Consider the following 20,242-nt stretch of genomic DNA (forward strand, 5'->3'; position numbering starts at 1 on the left):
ATGAATGCACGAAGTATAAGGAATAAAGTAGATGAGCTTGAGGCTCAGTTGGAAATTGGCAAGTACGATGTTGTGGGAATAACTGAGACATGGCTTCAAGCGGACAGGGCCTGGGAAATGAATATTCAAGGATATACATCTTATCGAAAGGACAGACTGACTGGCAGAGAGGTTGGGGTGGCTCTGTTGGTGAGGAATGATATTCAGTCCCTTGCGAGGGGGAACATAGAATCTGGGGATGTAGAGTTAGTATGGATAGAACTGAGAAATTCTAAGGATAGAAACTCCCTAATGGGAGTTATCTACAGGCCCCCAAACAGCAGTCCAACTGTAGGGTGTAAGTTGAATGAAGAGTTAAAATTGGCATGTCGCAAAGGTAATGATACAGTTGTCATGGGGGATTTCAACATGCAGGTAGACTGGGAGAATCAGAATGGTACTGGACCCCAAGAAAGGGAGTTTGTGGAGTGCCTCCGAGATGGTTTCTTAGAACAGCTTGTACTGGAGCCTACCAGGCAGAAGGCAATTCTAGATTTAGTGTTGTGCAATGAACTGAATTTGATCAGGGACCTCGAGGTAAAGGAACCATTAGGAGGTAGTGACCATAATATGGTATGTTTTAACCTACAATTTGAGAAGAAGGGAAAATTGGATGTGTCAGTATTACAGTTGAACAAAGGGAACTATGGAGCTATGAGGGAGGAGCTGGCCAAAGTTCAATGGAACAATATTCTAGCAGGGAAGACAGTGGAACAAAAATGGCAGGTATTTCTGGGAATAATGCAGAAGGTGCAGGATCGGCTCATTCCAAAGAGGAAGAAAGATCCTAAGGCGAGTAAGAGGCAGCTGTGGCTGATGAGGGAAGTAAAGGGTAGTATAAAAATAAAAGAAGTATAACATAGCAAAGATGAGCGGGAAACCGGAGGACTGAAAAGCTTTTAAAGAGGAACAGAAGATAACAAAGAAGGCACTATGCCAAGAAAAGATGAGGTACGAAGGTAAACTAGCCAAGAATATAAAGGAGGATAGTAAAAGCTGCTTTAGGTATGTGAATAGCAAAAATATAGTTAAGACCAAAATTGGGCCATTGAAGACAGAAACGGGTGAATTTATTATGGGGAACAAGGAAATGGCAGATGAGTTGAACAGGTACTTTGGATCTATCTTCACTAGGGAAGACACAAACAATCTCCCAGATGTAACGGTGGCCAAAGGAACTAGGGTAAAGGATGAACTGAAGGAAATTTATATTAGGCAAGAAACGGTGTTGATAGACTGAGTCTGAAGGCTGATAAGTCCCCGGGACCTGATGGTCTGCATCCCAGGGTACTTAAAGAGGTGGCTCTAGAAATCATGGACGCATTGGTAATCATTTTCCAATGTTCTATAGATTCAGGAACAGTTCCTGCTGATTGGAGGGTGGCTAATGTTGTCCCACTTTTCAAGAAAAGAGGGAGAGAGAAAACAGGGAATTATAGACTAGTTAGCCTGACGTCAGTGGTGGGAAAGATGCTGGAGTCAATTATAAAAGATGAAATTATGACACATTTGGATAGCAGTAGAAGGATCAGTCCAAGTCAGCATGGATTTATGAAGGGAAAATCGTGCTTGACTAATCTTCTGGAATTTTGAGGATGTAACTATGAAAATAGACAAGGGAAAGCCAGTGGATATAGTGTACCTGGACTTCCAGAAAGCTCTTGATAAAGTCCCACATAGGAGATTAGTGGGCAAAATTAGGGCACATGGTATTGGGGCAGAGTACTGACATGGATTGAAAATTGGCTGGCTGACAGGAAACAAAGTAGTGATTAACGGGTCCCTTTCGGAATGGCAGGCTGTGACCAGTGGACCAAGGTTTGGTGTTGGGACCACAGCTGTTTACAATATACATTAATGATTTAGATGAAGGGATTAAAAGTAACATTAGCAAATTTGCTGAGGACACAAAGCTGGGTGGCAGTGTGAAATGTCAGGAGGATGTTATGAGAATGCAGGGTGACTTGGACAGGTTGGGTGAGTAGGCAAATGTATGGCAGATGCAGTTTATTGTGGATAAATGTGAGGTAAGGCAGATTAATATCTTAATGGAGTCAAGTTAGGAAAAGGGGAAGTACAACGAGATCTAGGTGTTCTTGTACATCAGTCAATGAAAGCAAGCTTGCAGGTACAGCAGGCAGTGAAGAAAGCTAATGGCATGCTGGGCTTTATAACAAGAGGAATTGAGTATAGGAGTAAAGAGGTCCTTCTGCAGCCGTACAGGGCCCTGGTGAGACCCCACCTGGAGTACTGTGTGCAGTTTTGGTCTCCAAATTTGAGGAAGGACATTCTTGCTATTGAGGGAGTGCAGCGTAGGTTCACAAGGTTAATTCCCAGAATGGCGAGACTGTCATATGTTGAAAGATTGGAGCCACTGGGCTTGTATACACTGGAATTTAGAAGGATGAAAGGGGATCTGATTGAAACATAAGATTATTAAGGGATTGGATACACTGGAGGCAGGAAGCATGTTCCCGCTGATGGGTGAGTCCAGAACTAGAGGCCACAGTTTAAGAATAAGGGGTAGGCCATTTAGAACAGAGATGCGGAAAAACTTTCACCCAGAGAGTGGTGGATATGTGGAATGCTCTGCCCCAAAAGGCAGTGGAGGCCAAGTCTCTGGATGCATTCAAGACAGAGTGAGATAGAGCTCTTCTAGATAGTGGGGTCAAGGGATATGGGGAGAGGGCAGGAACGGGGTACTGATTGTGTATGATCACCCATGATCACAGTGAATGGCGGTGCTGGCTAGAAGGGCCGAATGGCCTACTCCTGCTCCTACTGTCTATTGAAGCATTTTTCCTCTGCTCCTGTGTAGTTTTGCAATATGGAAAACTTGTGTGCTTCCAATCTTGCTAGTTGAAAGAACATTTTGTGTGCTTAATTACAGTGTAACAGGAGCTTTGAAGTTTCATTGGTCTATATGTTAGAGCCAAACTATTAGTGATTAAAAGAGTATCAAACAATAGAATCAAAAAATTTTTTTATTAAAGCACAAGTCAGCAGTAAGAATGCTATCAAATGGTGAGCTTCTCACTACACAGATAGTATGAAGTGAGTGCCTAGACTAACTACTCTACTACAGAACAGCTCTATGTAGTTTAAATTATGGTATTCTGATATATAAAAATAAATTATAGAATCATACAATGTAAAAGGAACAATTTGGTCCATTGTACCCTAACAATTGTTTCAAAACATTCATTGAAAGTGATTTTCATTTAGTCTTTCTCTGTTGTGTTTATTTAATTCCCAGTTGAAAAATTGTTGGATCTGTTTTTACTACCCCCTTTCAGGCAATGCCTTCCAGATCACTACAACTCACTACCTTTAAGAACAAACCCTTCGCAGCCTTTCGTTCCATTTTTTTGTTTGTGGAAATGCAGAGGCCGCCTTCCTATGTTGCATCGCAGTGGGAGAATCAGGAAGTCCACTGTGAAGGGGAGGTCAGGTTATTCGAAGTTCCTGGCAATGGGGTGCTGTGACCAAGCTACCCCTCTCCCAGCGAAGGGGCTGGGAGTCAACAGACTAAAAATGGGAGAATAATTTACATCCAAAGGAAATTCGTGATCTATAAAAGAAAGGAGGGTTTTTGAATTTTCAAAAATGATTCAGCTCAGAAAGGGTTAAAGTGAGCATACCATCAATTGGAAAGAAGTCAGGGCAATGTGAATATGGTAAATACCCAGAAAGAAATTATCTGTTACCAGTCTAAAATGGTGGCTAAGATTTGTATATGTATCAATTGCAGTGAATTTGAGACTTAAAAATCTACTCTGCATGCAAGAGCTTTTAGATAAAGATTACAAAGACTCTTTCACTGTTACAGAGAGAGAGAGGCTGATTTCAACTCTGATACCATCAACTCCCTGCTTGTTTATATTCCAACTACTTGCACCCATTAAATCATGAATGGCTTTATCATCCTTGACTCAAGAGGGGTGAGTGAGCCCTTAGCAAATAGATTTAGTCATCCAGCTTTAATGGTTTCAGCAAGATGAGCAAAGCTGCTGATTGGCTAAACATAGATGATTACATCAGGAAAAGCTATTAGTAATTAATGAAATGCTGGCAGTAATTGGGAAAGTGTAAGGGGCCTGTAATGGAAGTCATCCATTCTACACATCCCTCATAGACATGGAACAATCCCTCACTATCCTTATGATCTCACATGCTTATCCATGCAAATCTATCTGACAGGAAGGTACATCTCTGTCTCCTTAATTGGACAGAATGGAGTTGTTTATGGATATCGCAGACATTTAGGCCTCAGTAGGGGGTTACTCAAAAAACTCGTTAGCAAAAGCCACCCTAACAATCCAGACAGATTCCTTCCCCAGAGCTCCTAGTGTCCAGCAAAATGGTGTTTCAATCAGACATTAATTTCTAGAACAGAGAAGGAGAATATCTCCAGCAGGCAGGAAGCCCAATCAATGGTCTTGATTTACAACTTTTCATATCCCTGCTCTTTATCAACACTGAGAGGTTTTATATAATTTGAACCTCGTAATGTTCCCATGTGAGAAATGGGTTATGAATCATGCAGTGCAATAAACTATCTTATGTGCACTGGGACAGTGTGTGATGTAGTGGAAAAATGTATTCAGTACAGTGTAATCCCAAGCCCCATCATTTAAAGAGACAGTAATATTTTTTAGTGACCTACTGTAATTCAGAGTTATCAAAATTCAAATCTATGCAGCATACCTTTTTAGCCCTCAGTTTCCAATATTTATGAGATGCAGTAATGATATAATTTTGTGCTCATTGTGGTGGGAAACAGCCTTTCACGTACAATGCTATTTGAATATTCCCAGGTCAGTTAGGCCCAGAGTCAGTTCTAGATAAAAGTCAGTGCCCAACCATGACAGTTGATAACAAATGAGTGTGTGGAGTTACAGTTAGGTGTGGTCTGTGTTAACCCAGGGTGTGCATCTGGAATGCTTTATAGGGTTCCGGCACCTTGTCACTTTATACAGTTTAGTTCTTGATGATTGCTGTGTCGTCAAGGTTTGATTCCAGTATGAAGGTTTCTGAACACTACATCCATGGCATCAGTTAGCAAGCTAAGTGATCCTTACTGACGAGGTGCCAGAATCTATACCTCTTTCAGTACCAGCACTGAGAACAGCTGTTGAGAGCAGATAAATTCTCAATGGCTGTTCTCAATAGAGATTGCATTCAAATCAGAAAGACTGAAAAGATTTTTTAATCTTCCACACTGACTGCTCATTTTTTTTTCTTTTATATTCCAATGTTCCTTGCTGGCTGCTTGTTTACTCCTCCCTTTTTTTGTTGATCTTCACTGTTTTTTCACTTTTTATCGTTTTACCTATTTCCTTTGGCTTCCTTGAATCATTAGTTTTTTCTTCTCTTCCCCTTACATTGTTCCTTAATTTCTTGTTTCAGCTATATTGTCTGTTTCTTTTTAATCATTAAATGCCATCATTTGAAAATTGCTATTCTCATATATAAAAGAAAACACAAAAAAAAGCTGGTTGTGATCAGCTAGGGAAAGAAATGATCCTGTTTTGGATATCATCTTTCATCAAAGCTCCCAGTGGATTCTGTTTATATTTCATGTTTCCAGATTTTTTTTTGTCCCGAATGTATTCAAATGAAACTTGTCTGTCAGCTATTTTTACAAAGTATCTAATCCATTTATTTTAAACGAGTTCATTTATTTTTAAGGCTTGGCATCGCAACTGAAGAAGCAGAGGAATTTCACCCTGCAAATGCATGCACATTCGTACTGGTATCAGGCAGCACAATTCTGTCCATTTATCTCCGGAATCTCATCATGCTCTGCTTTATTTTCAAGCTATCCTCCTTGCCCCTAAATCCGTCTTCCCATTTTTGTGCCAGTGCTCTGTCCGTTTGCTACTTTTCCTACCAGCTCTTTTCAATATTTTAATCATTTGCCAGTCTTTGTTAACAGCAAATTAGAAATGCTTGTTTTTTTCACATGCATTTAGAAAATAATTTTGCTGGTTGTGTCAGGTGTAGTGCTGTATTCATATAAATGAAGTCAATGAGTTGTTAATCAAATAACATAAATGTAGATGTAAATAAGCAAACTGTTTTAAGCCAGTGCTGAATTACACACCAGCTGCAGCCTGCAGTGATACAAACTTAAGGCAAAAACACTTAGAATTAAGTACTTGTGCGATCATTATAATTATTTTTACATTTTATTTATTTTATATCTCCAGTGCTAATGCTATTTCTATTATGAATTATCCAGATAGTGTTATTAACATATCATACATAATCAAATCTTCTACGTAATCATTATGTTGAATTTTATTCTATTCTCGGATAAAATATATATTTCTATCTCAAAAGATGAGATCTCAATTTGAAATAGAACAGACAATGTGGAAAGTTGCTGCTTGTTCAAAATCAATAAACACTGCACATACTGAGCAATTTAAGGAGTAGCAACTTGTCAAGGAAATTCCAGCTATTCGACTTGCAGCAACTCCTCTGACCTGATTCAGTATGCACATTCCATGGTGTAACATTTTTCACTGCTGTAGAAGGACTGCTGCTTGGTTTTACAACACATTCCGGTTCATCTTATTTCTTTGTCTCTCCTTAAGAAGGTCAGTGAGCACCCTTGGTTAAAATCTCCAGTGTTTGATAGACGGTAGCTTCCAGGATTTCCTACCAATAGTCTCGCTAGCTGAAATCTTAACCAGAGAGAAAAAAAATCAAATGTCACTGAAATATTTGTGCAGAAACAATTGTAGGAACAATGTATTGCATAATTTCCATAATAATGGTATGCAGTTGTTTCCAGCATAACCAGACTAAATTGAATGCTGCTATAATTACCCTAGCACACACACCAAAGGATATCACATTGGTCCCAAATCCAGTATCAAGTAACTCATTTACTGTACTTGGAGCTTATAGTTCTTCTTTAATTTAACTTTCTTGGCTGTTCTCTTATTTTGTGGACATTCATTTATTTCTTCTTCCTACATTTTGGAAGTAGGCCTTGTTTGCTCTGCTATTAGTAAAGCAGAAGGACATAATTCTGATTAATTAAACAGTCTGGAACACATTGACGAAGCAGAGCAACAGACACCGAGTGGATGGGAGCTGAGCTGAGAAAGAGCTTAACAAAATTACTGAACTCAAATACGTAAGGAGACATGCTACACTTTGGAACAAGAAAATCCTAAGCAATTTTTAGCTAGTACTGAAATGTGGACTGAAATATTATCAAATCTGGATTTAACTATATTTTCTATTTGTAAATTTCAGTGGTGGTAATTTTGTTTCTATTTCCCATGAAGCAAAAATCCTAGGAAAGAAGAGAACAAAATTTAGCTAGAAGTCAGCAGTTAGTATTTTCATCACAATTAAAAGTTGTCTTTTCTAGTCAGTTACTGTGCACAGGTAGACAATAATTTTGAAGTTAGGCCTCTGTTAATTATTCGTAAATCAATATAGTCTTGTAGAAATACAAAATATTGATTGATACAATTTTATTTACTAAATATAGGATGTAGTTACAGTGATAACATTGATAATAAATCAAATTTTCAGTATTCTGGAGACATGTAGAATTTCCATGTTCCCCTAAACTTTTGGTATTGAATGATAGAGAGTGAACTATATGATATGGTTCTGTATAGGTTTAAATGTACTATAAAGTCACAGAATGTTGAAATATTTATCATGGTTTTTATATTGAAATTCCTTACAGTTACTTTATCATAAACATTGAAAATAGAGGAATGCGTTTAATAATAATAATAACAATGAATGCCTTGGTTCAGAGATTGTTGTCAGCACAGAAGACCTCCTGGGCTTCAGTAAAATTGCTACAGTATGTTGTCTGAGCACCTAGCCAGAACCAACAGCTTTTGTTACCGTGCTTTCTTGTTACCCATAGACACTATCCATTTGACTAAGTTGCATAGTGATTGGCTTTCTATTTCAAATACAATATTCAAAGACCACAAATTCTGTATTAATTGGATTGCCTTTTTTTTAACCGGTATATTTGTATCATTTATAATTACAAAATCTGGATTTGCTGATTCGGGTAGGAGGTGCCTTGTGATATAAATATGACAGAGGCAATATGCACTGGTTTTGCTTAATTGAATGTTTCACTGACCTTTCTAGAGCCCAGTGTAAATATAATGCAGATCAGTTTTATTGTTATAATTTCTCTGACTCATTGTGTTTTTTTAAAAAAATCAATATTTATTGCATCTTCTATTCTCCAAAGGTATTCTTGCAGATTGATCAATACCAGCAGTGGTACTGGTAAATGCTGTTGTATATGTGTTGATATGACCAATCTATTTATCATATTACATGTGTTGTGTTCTGTGTTTTTCATAAACTGATTTTTTACGGGTTCTGTAAAATACAAGTCAGCAGAATTAGATCCTTTCCATTCCAGAATCTAATAACATTGGGTAAAGCATAAATATTAACAATAAACTTTTGTTGAGACTAGTGTCCTTTTATTAGCCTAATATGAAATGAATAGTTTTAAAGAATATTTTGGTTTATCATTTTCCCTTAACATAAAAGTCCATTGCTTTTTTCGAAGTTGCAGTATTTATCTTAAAAGCTGCTTTCTTTCCTGCGTAATCTTTAGTTTCCAGCACAGATCATACTGTATATTCATATAAGTACACCACTTTGATTTAAAAATAACACTCAAAAAATTAAAGGAGCAAACTGAAAATGGAAGCAAATATTATTTTTGAGAGAAAGTCAATCTTTATAAGGGCATCAGATGGAATTGTTAGGTTAGTTGAAGAGGGAATGTTCTGTTTTCACATTAATCACATAGTGTTACAATTAACATTTAACAAGTTTAAGAGTTTTGTCCATTTCTAATTATTTGGGCTATGAAAAATGGTGTAAAAACTGCTGGCCAAGAAGATTTACTGAGCCAAGCTGTTCAAGAGAACTGAATTACCATCAGCAGAGATACAGTCATTAACCTGGGAGTTCTTTAGGCATCATGTCATTTTAACCATGTGTGTTAATTTAGTGCTGTCAGGCTCAGTAATCTTATAAACCAGTTCTCCAATCAACTGTACTGATCATTTAACTATTTTCAATTCAGATAATGTTATGTAAAGGCAAGGTATATTTTAAAATATCTTATTTCTTGATTAATAAAAATGCCATATTGCTAAAATGTTCTCTTTCTTTCTGTTACCCTTTCCTCCATCTTTCCTTCCACTGCATCGTGATGGGGCTTTGAGCAACACAAAGGACCACACAAAAACCTATAAATGAAAATATTTTGAAGTTAGTTGGAAAGATTTTCATCTCAGAGATTCATGTTTATTATTATCAATCGTGCCTTGAGTTTTTTAACTAGTAATAAATTCTGAAGAGCATCTCATTGCAGGGGTGGGTGGAGGGTTGTCCACATTGTGTAAATCATTCCCACGCCAGTCTAGCAGTTTATTTCACAAAACAAATTATTCCTCCCAGCAGCCACGTCTTCTCTGGCTTGTGCAACCCATACACAAATAAAAGACCAGAACGATCTCTACAGGCAGTAATGCATGAATTTTGTAATTTGTGAAGAATCAGAGATTCTGTCTTTTAATGTAAGAATCCTTATTAACATTGACCATAATTTTAGTTAAAGCAGTTAAAGTAGTATATCACTGTTGCTGAAGATATTCTTTGAAATTATGGATAATCTGGTGACTAATAAATCGATAAGAAGGGTCAGGAGAAATGCGTAAACAAGAAAATGGAATGGGAAGTAGAACATCCTGCTATGAAGTACAATTGAGCCAAGATAGAAAAAGCTTTTTAAGCATATACAGAAGCAAGAAATGGAAGCACCTGCTAAAATGGAGTGGAAACATTAAGCAAACATTGGCCATTTGGCCTGTCTGTCCTGTAGGCTCTATATAACTCAGTATGATTAATATGTATTTCATCATATATTGTTCTATCTTATGATGAATAATTTTGTTTGGCAGTGAAAATTGAAGGGAGAACATGGTCTAGCATTAAAAACATTGGTGCTGTTCTCTGGATTCTGCAATGCGATATTTTAAAGTAAATCACCTCAGATAACTTAATATTCCTTCAGTGCTGGGCTTAAATTTCAGTTAAGATTTTGAAATGACCTTAAACCAATATCCTTATAATTGCGCCTAAATGACCTTCCAAAAGGTTGAAGAGTAATGGTCAAAATGAAGGATCGTATTGATTTGTTGAAAAAATTATGTAATTTTATTATATATTATATATATAAACTGATAAATGACAGATGAGATGTGGATGGGCTAAATTAGTAAGTTTGCTGTTGACGAGAAAAGAAGTTGTAAATAGTGAAGAATGCTGTCAATGGATACAGAGGAATATAAATCAGTTGAATAATTGGCCAGAATGATGATAGATGAAATTTAATCCAGATAAGTGTGAAGGAATATTCTTTAAAACATCAAGTATATAAATGGCAGGGACCTTAGGAGAGTAGATGTGCACAGATTCAGTAACCTGAGGTGCAAGTTTGTAGTTTCCTGAATATAGTGCCACATGTGAATAGTGCAGTGAAGAAAGCATTTTACATTCTTGATTTATTAAGCTGAAGTGTTGAGTATAGAAGTTGGTATGGCATTTTACAGCTGCACTTTTTGAGTGTTTTGTACAGTTCTGGTCACCACACAATGGAAAGAATGAAAAAGCTTTAGGAAGGATGCAGAAGAGATTCACAAGTATACAACCTAGAATGGAGGACTTTCATTATAAGGAGAGACTGGATAGATTGGGTTTGTTCCCACAGGGGCACAGGAGGTTGACCTGTCCGAGGTTTATTCAATTATGAAAGTTGATTATGAAAGTTATCAGGTTGATTGAGTCTTTTTTTTTTCAGGATAATGGAATCCAAAACTAGATGTTGAAGGTGCAAGGGGAGAAATTCAAAAGGGATCCAAGAGACAAGTTTTTCAGATAAAGGATGGTGGTATAACTACCAGCAGAGGAGGCAGAGACAGATAAAATTACAACATTTATAAGGCATTAGGACCAGTACTTTGATGAGAAGGGGGTAGAAAGATCCAGGCAGGTAGGATCAGTATAAATAAGTATCAAGTCACAATGGATGATTTCGGCAGAAGGGTCCATTTCAATGCTGAACAGCTTTGTGACTCTGGCTCTTTGTATGACATTAAATCATTGCATTTCACGAATATTCTTCTAGAAGTATATTGAATAGATGCACGAAAGGAGCAGAACCCAGGAAATTAGTTTGGGTTCCCTTGATAAATAACAATTGGATAATTAACAGAGTTTTATGTCTCAGTTGTGCTCAGTAAGGTCTTGGAGAGGAGTCGAGTTGAGCCCCCATTTCTTTGCCACCTTCAAGGCCATATAGTTTTACTCAGAAATATTTTAAGGAATTGCAAACAATAGCAGTGTTGTTTTTCTCTAGAAATGCTCTGGCGTAGTGGTGCCAGCAAAGAAAGTATGCTAATGACCAAATCTTCTCTTTCTATTGCAATAGAATTTTAATTGCAACCAATTGCAACTAAAATTCAAGATGGCACCAGTGACCAACAGAAACATCCTGCAGACAGCTCACTTTGCATACTTTCTTTGCAACACCATTTTGAACAGAGCCTTTCGTGACAAGGCCAGACCCAGAACATTTCCAGAAATAATTCAACTTTCTGTCATTGTTTGCAATTCTTTAAAATGTCTCTGTGTAGAACTATATGGGACCCTTTCATCTACGCACCCTTGCCAGTGCTTTTGCTTCAGAAGGATCAGAAATAGATCAGCACAGAATCATTTTCTCAAGTGCTGTTGCAACAAAAACAGCCCACTGCAAGCCAATATTCAAACTCATAAGCATTAAGACTTGTCAGCCAGTGGATATATTTCCTAAAGTAGATTGTGTTGAGTTCACAGATATGCTCACCATTAACTATAGCTTTCAAAACAGTACAGCCATGCGTTTATCCATAAAAAACTATTATAAACATGTAATGAGGTGGGCTTTCAAGAATAAGTGAGATATTCTTGTACATGAGCCACATTTTCTGTGTAAATGTGGGAGAGAGAGTGCTGCCCTCAAAGGTGAGTCATTCTGGCGCATGATCTGTAGACAGATAGAAATTTTTTTTTAAAGATCTGTAATCTTGAAATGGCAGCATCACTTCATGTGGAAGAGTTAAATAGGTCTGTGCATTTGGTGCATGCAAAGAGGTGAGTGGAGTGAGAGGGACATTAAGGAAAGGAAAAGGAAGAATTAGCATCCCTATAATCTAAGCCTCATCTAATTATAACAGCAACATGTACAGCATACTGGAGGAATTCAGCAGGGTGGGGATAGGCAAGAAAGATGAAGAAGGAATGTAAAGGGAAAGCACTTTGTGTAGTAGAAGAAGGCAGAATCATGAGAGAGGTGATAGGCAGCTGGAGGAGGAAGACGGCTTCATCATGCACCTCTGCTCCATCCGCCACAACAGATAGGATCTCCCGGTTGCTACCCACTTCAACTCTGTGTCACATTCCCATTCAGATATGTCCATACATGGCCTCCTTTACTGCTATGATGAGGCCAAACTCAGGTTGGAGGACCAACACCTCATATACTGTCTGGGTTGTCTCCAGCCCCTTGGCATGAACATTGAATTCTCCAACTTCCAGTAATTCCCTCCCTCTCCCTTCCCCCGCCCCACTTTCACTCTGCCTCCTCCTCCAGCTGCCTATCACCGCTCTCATGATTCTGCCTTCTTCTACTACACATAGTGCTTTCCCCTTACAATCCTTCTTCACCTTTCCTGCCTATCCCCTCCCCCACCCCTTGATCTTTCCTCTTATTGGTTTTACACCTAGCTCCTACCACCCTCCCGCCACCTTCTTTATAGGGCCCCTGCTCCCTCCCTCTTCAGACCTGACAAAGGGTCTCGGCCCGAAACATTGACTGCTCATTTCCACGGATGCTGCCCAACCTGCTGAGTTCCTCCAGTGTGTTGTATGCATTGCTTTGCCCACAGCATCTGTAGTGTACTTTGTATCTAATTATAACAAACTGCCTCCATATATTGAGATGAATTTCATCCATTATGATAGTTTATAGGCACTTTGCACTTCTCTAACATAATGATACGCACGCCCTTGTTTTCCCCTTCAACTTCTGCATGGGCAGTTTCAGTCAGGCCCTCCATAAGAGTAGAACATTGCTGTTGCTGGGGAACGAGTAAATCAATGACAATACCTTGAATTCTGGGATCAATATAGATAGTTTGAGGCAAAGACAGGAAACACCAACTTTTCCATGGAGCTAAATAAAGAGTTGTGGGTGAGTTTTAAAGTATCTGTGTGATTAGAGGTGAAGCCAACTTGCATTTGATTTTATCATTGACTCTTACTACCTGATGAGAACTGGCTGCTCCTAGATTACTCCTGTAAGATACCACCTTTCATCATGCAACATTAGTATTGGTAGGCAACTCTCAATAATTTCCAGGGAGAGGCCTGATATAGATAGAAAATTGATCAAATAAAATCAAACCATCGTAACCATAATTATTCACATTATTTTAGTTTGTTAAAAATCTGTGAAAGTTCAAGATAATTTGTTCCAAATGTAAAATTAGTAATGAAGTATTAACCCTTTTACTAATCTCACACATTTTATTGAAACCCAGAGCAATGAAGTTAGTACAAATCACTTGATACACAATTAGCATTATAGAAGCTTCAAGATTAGTATTGTGGAATTTCCTTGATGCTGGAAACATTGAAATAAGATAGTTGGTGATTGAAACTCTATTATCTTACTTTATTTGGTCCCATTGTTTTAAAGGACCATTATCAATGCTGCATCTTAAGTTATCCATTTTTCAAGGTAAACCAGAAATTTGTCAGTGTAAGATGCAGCCCAGTATCCATGGGGTGATTTTAAGCCTTGCTATTTGGTTAGTAATGTTTGGGAACAGGTTACCCATCTTGTTTTGAATTTTTTTTTAATTAATGGGTAAAGTTTAAGCAGCTTCTTTGAGAGCAAGCATACTCTGGCATACTACCACCAATACAGCAAAGTAGAATTTCACTTCCAATGTTGCACATACATGAAATTTAAAGGCAGAAATGTAATCAGTGTTGTTATGAAATCCTGTCCCATGTGATCCTACCTTCAACAAGAGTTGTTTTAATATTTGGTAAATGTTTTACTTAACTGCGTTGACCAATATTCATCATCAAGCTGCAGGGCCCCTTTAAGGTGAATCCTGCTTCTTGTTCGCATAAGCAAAAATTATGCAGCTAAGTCCGTCTGGCTTTATTCTGCTGCCAGTCCCTCCCACTTATAGGTGCCAGATTTTTGTAACAGAAGCAACAGCTGAACAAATCCGAAACAAAGTGACATCAGCACATTACTGGCATCATTTCGAGGGCAAACAGTTAAGTAGGAATTGGAGGCTGTGACAGAAGTGAATCTGCACTTTGGATCCTGCCATTCTGTGAGGAAAGATGCCAGATTTTGCACCACAGTCGGCTTGAATGAGAGGCTCTCAGATGCCTCTTAGTGGCTGTCTAAGGAGGAACATGACAAGGATAAGAACAGTTCAGATAACAGAGAACTAAATTTATTCTCCGACAACAAGAAAGAGAGATAAATGATAGCTCTAGTTGTAGCACTTATATGTAATTTATGAACTATAATTTAATTAATATGGATATTTTAATTTGACTGTTATGGAGTTTTGCGCTGTAAGAGATGTAAAGAGATGTTTTTGTCTATCAACTCAACATTACTGTTTTGAGCTTATTTTAATAAATGGGCTGCTTTTAAATTAAATTTTGTAATATTTATAAATTATAGTAAACAGTAAGAAATAAATAAGTGATGGAGGAATTTTTTAAGAAGTCAAGATAAATTCAGAGTTTTATATTATCTATTTTTAGTCAATTGGCTGACTGAAATATCTTGTGGAAGTTTTATTTCAACAGAAACCATATAATGTCCATTACAACTTCGATGCAAATGTGTTTGGAGGAAAAGGCTATTCCTATTTGCTCCAAGTGCACACACTAAAAGCTCTAGCCAGCATTTGCCAATTATGACAGCCAGAGGGTCTCCAGCAGCCATGTTTCTGAATTTATTCTATTTTGTCTAACTCTTTCTTGATTTAGTGCATAGTTTTCCTATTAAAATGATTTGTTAGCATTGCAGGTTAGACAGCTGGTAGACTGGTTTATCAAGTTTCACTCTCTAATACATCCCTCCAACTGCCAGCGCATTGCAGTTGTATTGTTGCACAAAAATTACCAACGATTATTTGCTACCATCCAGTGACACAAAATTATTTTCCCATCTGCTGTTGACTGGATTATGGAACTGCAGCAGAGTCAGAGGAAACCAATCACTGCTTCTTAAGAATTTTTTTGAAGTATGACAATGAGAAGCTGTCTATCCAAAAACTGATTTTTAATTGTTTTAAACTATAAATAGGGGGAGAATTGCATAGATAGATAGATACTTTATTGATCCTGAAGGAATTGCAGTGTCACAGGAGCATCACAAGTGCACAGATATACAAATATTAGAAGGGAAGTAAGAAAGAATGAAAAATAAGTTACCTCAAACAATCTAACAGGAGGGGGTCACTACTCACCTGGCTATAGGTTGACTCATTGTAGAACCTACTGTCCAAGGGTAAGAATGACCTCAAATAGCGCTCTTTAGGTTAGGATTTACCTCTTTAGCATTATACCATCGTAACATTATAATTATGGGCAAATATCCAATACACATATAGGAGTGCCTAGTAATCTGCTGTTTGAGAAATGTTGACTGTGAAGTAGTAACGTTTTTGTTTGTCTTTTCAATCTGCTTGAACAATTTCAGGTTTACAAATGAGCAGATCATTTTCCCATTTCTAAGGTTATACAGACTGTGGCCAGAATTCTCAACATGTTAATAGATTTGCAATGTCGTTTTCAAAGTCTTTCTTTTTATCAAACAAAAGATTTATATAGCTTTATTCAATCACCTACCTTGAGCAGGGACATTAGAACTCCTGAATTTTCTATTTTTTTTGTAACAACAACAATGTGTACTGTCACACTAAGTGTAAATATCCAGGTGTCCATTCTCTGCTGAGTTAGCAGATATCGGCCTGCGGAAAACAGTAGAGGTGCTACAAATAGCTTTCAAATCCCCCAGGGTTCTGGGTGGAATGAAACAGCCAGAAATTAATGCTGTCCAATGAATTGTGATGGAGGACATATCAATCCAGAGTTCAAATGAGTACAGGATTGAGTTGTAAATGTCCCATTGTATTTCACTGGTTGCAAACATTTTGATAAGTCTGCTTTCTTGTATCTGCTCCCCAGCTACAGTGAATAAGACCGTAATACACAGGAGTAGAATTAGGCCATTCAGCCCATTGGGTCTGCTGCACAATTTCATCGTGGCTGAATGGCCTAATTCTGCTCCTGTGTACTATGTTCTTATTCTCCTTAAACCCATTCTCCTGCCTTCCCCCATAACCTTTCACACCCTGACTAATCAAGAACTTTTCAACCTCTGCCTTACACCCAATGAGCTGGCCTCCATGGCTACCTGCAGCAAGGAATTGCACAGATTCATACCCTCTAACTAAAGAAATTCCTCCTTGTCGCCATTCTAAATGGACATCTCTCTATTCTGAGGCTGTGTCCTCGGGTCCTAGACTCCCCCGTTATAGGAAGCATCCTCTCCTTATCCACTCTATATCAGCCTTTCAACATTCAATAGGTTTCAACGAGGTCCACCTCATTGTTCTGAATTCCAGTGAGAACAGGCTCAGAGCCATCAATTGCTGATCATATGGTAAGCCTTTCCTTCTGGGAATCCTTCTCATGAACCTCCTCCGAATCCTCTCCAATGTCAGCACATCCTTTCTTAAATTCATTCATATGACATTAGCGATCATGGTCTTCCATCTGTCTTTAAACTGATCCAAGATCTTTAATCTGTTTTTTTCTCTATCCATAACCATGGTTATTCCTGGCAAATTTTTTAAAAGAGGTGGCTTGCCATTTCCTTCCTCTGGGCAGTGCTTACAAGACGGGTGACCCCAGCTATTATCAATACTCTTCAGAGTTTGTCTGCCTGGCACCAGTGGTCACATAATCGGGACTTGTGATATGCACCAGCTTCTCATACGACCATCCACCACCTGCTTCCATGGCTTCACATGACCCTGATTGGGAGACTGATTGGGAGACCCTGATTGGCAGACTGGTGGCGGGAGGGAATGCCTTACACCTTATTTGGGAGGGACGTATTTTTACCCCGCCACCTTTAGACAAGGAGCCCAAAATTGCTCGCAATACTCCCAGTGAGGCCTCACCAATGCCTTATAAATCCTCAGCATTACATCCTTGCCTTATATTCTAGTCCTCTCGAAATGAATGTAAACCTTACATTTGCCTTCCTCACCACCAACTCAATTTTCAAATTAACCTTTAGGGAACCCTGCATGATGACTCCCAAGTCCCTTTGCACCTCAGATTTTTGAATTTCTTCCCTGGTTAGAAAATGGTCCATGCTTTTATTCCTTCTACCAAAGTATATAACCATACATCTTCCCAACACTGTATTCCATTTGCCACTTCTTTGCCTATTTTCTGAATATGTCCAATCCATAGAAACCATGCTGACTTTGGCCTATTTTATCATGTCCTCAAAGTACCCCAGACTACATCTTTAACAATTACCTCCGACATCTTCTCAGGCACTAAAGTCTGGCGAGTCGGCTTATTACTTCTGCCTCTCTCCCTTCTTGAAGAGAGGAGTGATATTTGCAATTTTCCAGTCCCCCAGAACCATGCCAGAATTTATTGATTCTTGGCAGATCATTATTAATGCCTCCACAATCTCTTCAGCTACCTCTTTCAGAAACTTGGGGTGTAGTCCATCTGGTCCAGGTGACTTATCTACATTCAGACCTTTCAGTTTACCAAGCAAATTCTCCCTAGTAATAGCAACTGTACTCTCAAACTTCCAACGTACAGCTAATGTCTTCCATAAAATTCTCATTCAGTTCATCCACCATTACTAACTCTCCAGCATCATTTTCCAGCAGTCCAATACCTACTCTTGCCTCTCTTTAACTCTTTATATAACTGAAAGAGCATTAGGTATCTTCTTTGATATTGTTGGCTAGCCTACCTTCATATTTCATCTTTTTTCCTCTTTATGTCTTTTTAGTTGCCTTATGTTGGTTTTTATAAGTTTCCCAATCTTCTAACTTCCCATTAGTTTCTGCTGTATTATAAGCCCTCTCTTTTGCTTTTATGTTGGCATAATCACATAGGTTGTTAAAATAATTCCTTACTGATTCTGTGAATATTTCCCTCACTTTGTTGTGGCATTTATTGTTTGATTAAAATGCAGATACTAAAATTATCTCTTAAAGAGTAGTTAATAAATATATGATTTGGCCTGCTGTAGAGTGAAAAGCAAGCATTATAGAGTTAAATGTAAATTACAAAGTGATCATCTCACAATCTATTAGAAATTGTCTTTGAGGAATCAAAACTCTATACTTAAGAAGAAAAGGCATTTACACTATTATGAAATTTATATAAGGAAATACGAAGTTTGTGAGTGTATTTTAAACTGTTGCTTAAAAAAGCAACAAAACTAAAAGGTTAAGGGATAATTTTGTTTGTGGCTTATAGGGATACTTTGAAAAGTTGAAAGTGATACTGCATCTGGTGAGGTCAAAACTGTTTGATTAGTGCAACTCAGGAATGTCCCTGAAAATGTAACTTCTGTGAAGCAGTCAATCTCAAAACTCTGTAGTTGTCATTGAGAACACTTTAGCTTCAACACATATCACTTCAAGATTCCTCATGAACTTCAGACTCTGATCAAGGAAACACTCCTGGGTGATGAGTCTAAAGCAGGAAACTTACCTGATGCCGTTCATAGAATCTGCCAACAGTTTGCTTTGCCTAAATGTTCTGAGACTTAAAAGAAAGAAGCGTTTTTTTAATTACCTATGCCTTGAGAGCCAAGTTGAAATGTAGTAATAATGTCACTCCTTTTTTTCTCCTCAGGGCAAAGATAAACAATGATCACAATCTGCAGTCCAGGCATCCTTGTCCAGGCGCTCTCCTGCATCACTTCAGCTACGACATTGAACTCCAGGTGCTCTGACCGCAAAGAGCACTCAACTCCTGCAATTACTCTTCATTCTCACTAACAATTTGGTAATGAAGTATTGATTTTTCAGCTCGATTCTTATGGATGTTATTAGATTTTCATTGATAAACTGTGCTCGGGCTCTCTACTCCCTGCTGCTTCTCTGCAGTGCACATAACAAAGTGTTCTTTAGGGGATAATGGCTGGGAACATTGATGTGTTTATTTCATCAATTGGTTACTCCTGATGGCAAAAAAGGTACGATTTTTCAAACTTTAAGCCCAAGTTTAATGTAAAGATACAATCACATTGGACACTAATGTCTTTCCTGCTGATGCTGACATTGAATTATGGCTGAATTGCGGCTGTGGCCCATAGCACTCTCTTTATGAAGGAAGTGGTTTGTAGCCAGTCCAGTTGTCAATGTTGCACCTGGCTTTCCCACTCCAGTCTTAACAGCACAAGGGATCAATCTGTCTAACTAAGAAGAAAAAGACTGATGAAGCAGTGAACGAGATCCAGCCAGAGAGAAAATAAAAACTTGTACACTGTTTATCATCTACTGCAATAGCGTACAGAATCGGCTTCTTTGTGGATAGGAACAACGTAGACATTTTCGCTACCAGGAGGATCAGTCTGCTGCCGTCCTTGTTTAAAAAAATACCCTTCTCTGACATCCTGCATCACACCAAGTATGAACCTACAGCTGAAGGAGGAAAAAAATATATCACAAGGGAGCAGACAACTGCATCTCAATCCTGATAACTTTTGTTTCTACAGACAATGTGAGCTTCAATGGTAGAGATTGGAGGTAAACAGAATGCATCTCCATTTATCCCTGTTAAGGTCGCAAGAGACAAAGTCAAAAATGAGTGATGCTGCAGCTAGGAGTTCAATAAATACCACATAGGCACACACATCGGGTATTCAGTTTATTAAACACTGCTGGACAAACATCAGCTTTATTAATGTAACTTTTATTTTTAGAAGGTTCAACTACTTCTTTTGTAGATGCCAACCGATCTTGTACAAGCCATTGTTAACCTGCTG

General features: G+C 38.2%; 1 protein-coding gene across 3 annotated transcripts in view; it reads left to right on the forward strand.

Annotated features, from left to right (window-relative positions):
- LOC132399757 (teashirt homolog 2) overlaps positions 1-19,244 on the forward strand; it is a 531,261-nt gene extending 512,017 nt beyond the window's left edge. For all 3 annotated transcript variants that reach the window (XM_059980472.1, XM_059980473.1, XM_059980467.1), the window contains one exon: positions 19,108-19,244. The gene's annotated coding sequence lies outside the window, so the exon portion shown is untranslated. The remainder of the gene's footprint in view (positions 1-19,107) is intronic.
- Positions 19,245-20,242: the final 998 nt, after the last annotated feature.

The sequence above is a fragment of the Hypanus sabinus genome, chromosome 9, assembly GCF_030144855.1.
Source record: "Hypanus sabinus isolate sHypSab1 chromosome 9, sHypSab1.hap1, whole genome shotgun sequence".
Taxonomy (NCBI): Eukaryota; Metazoa; Chordata; class Chondrichthyes; order Myliobatiformes; family Dasyatidae; genus Hypanus; species Hypanus sabinus.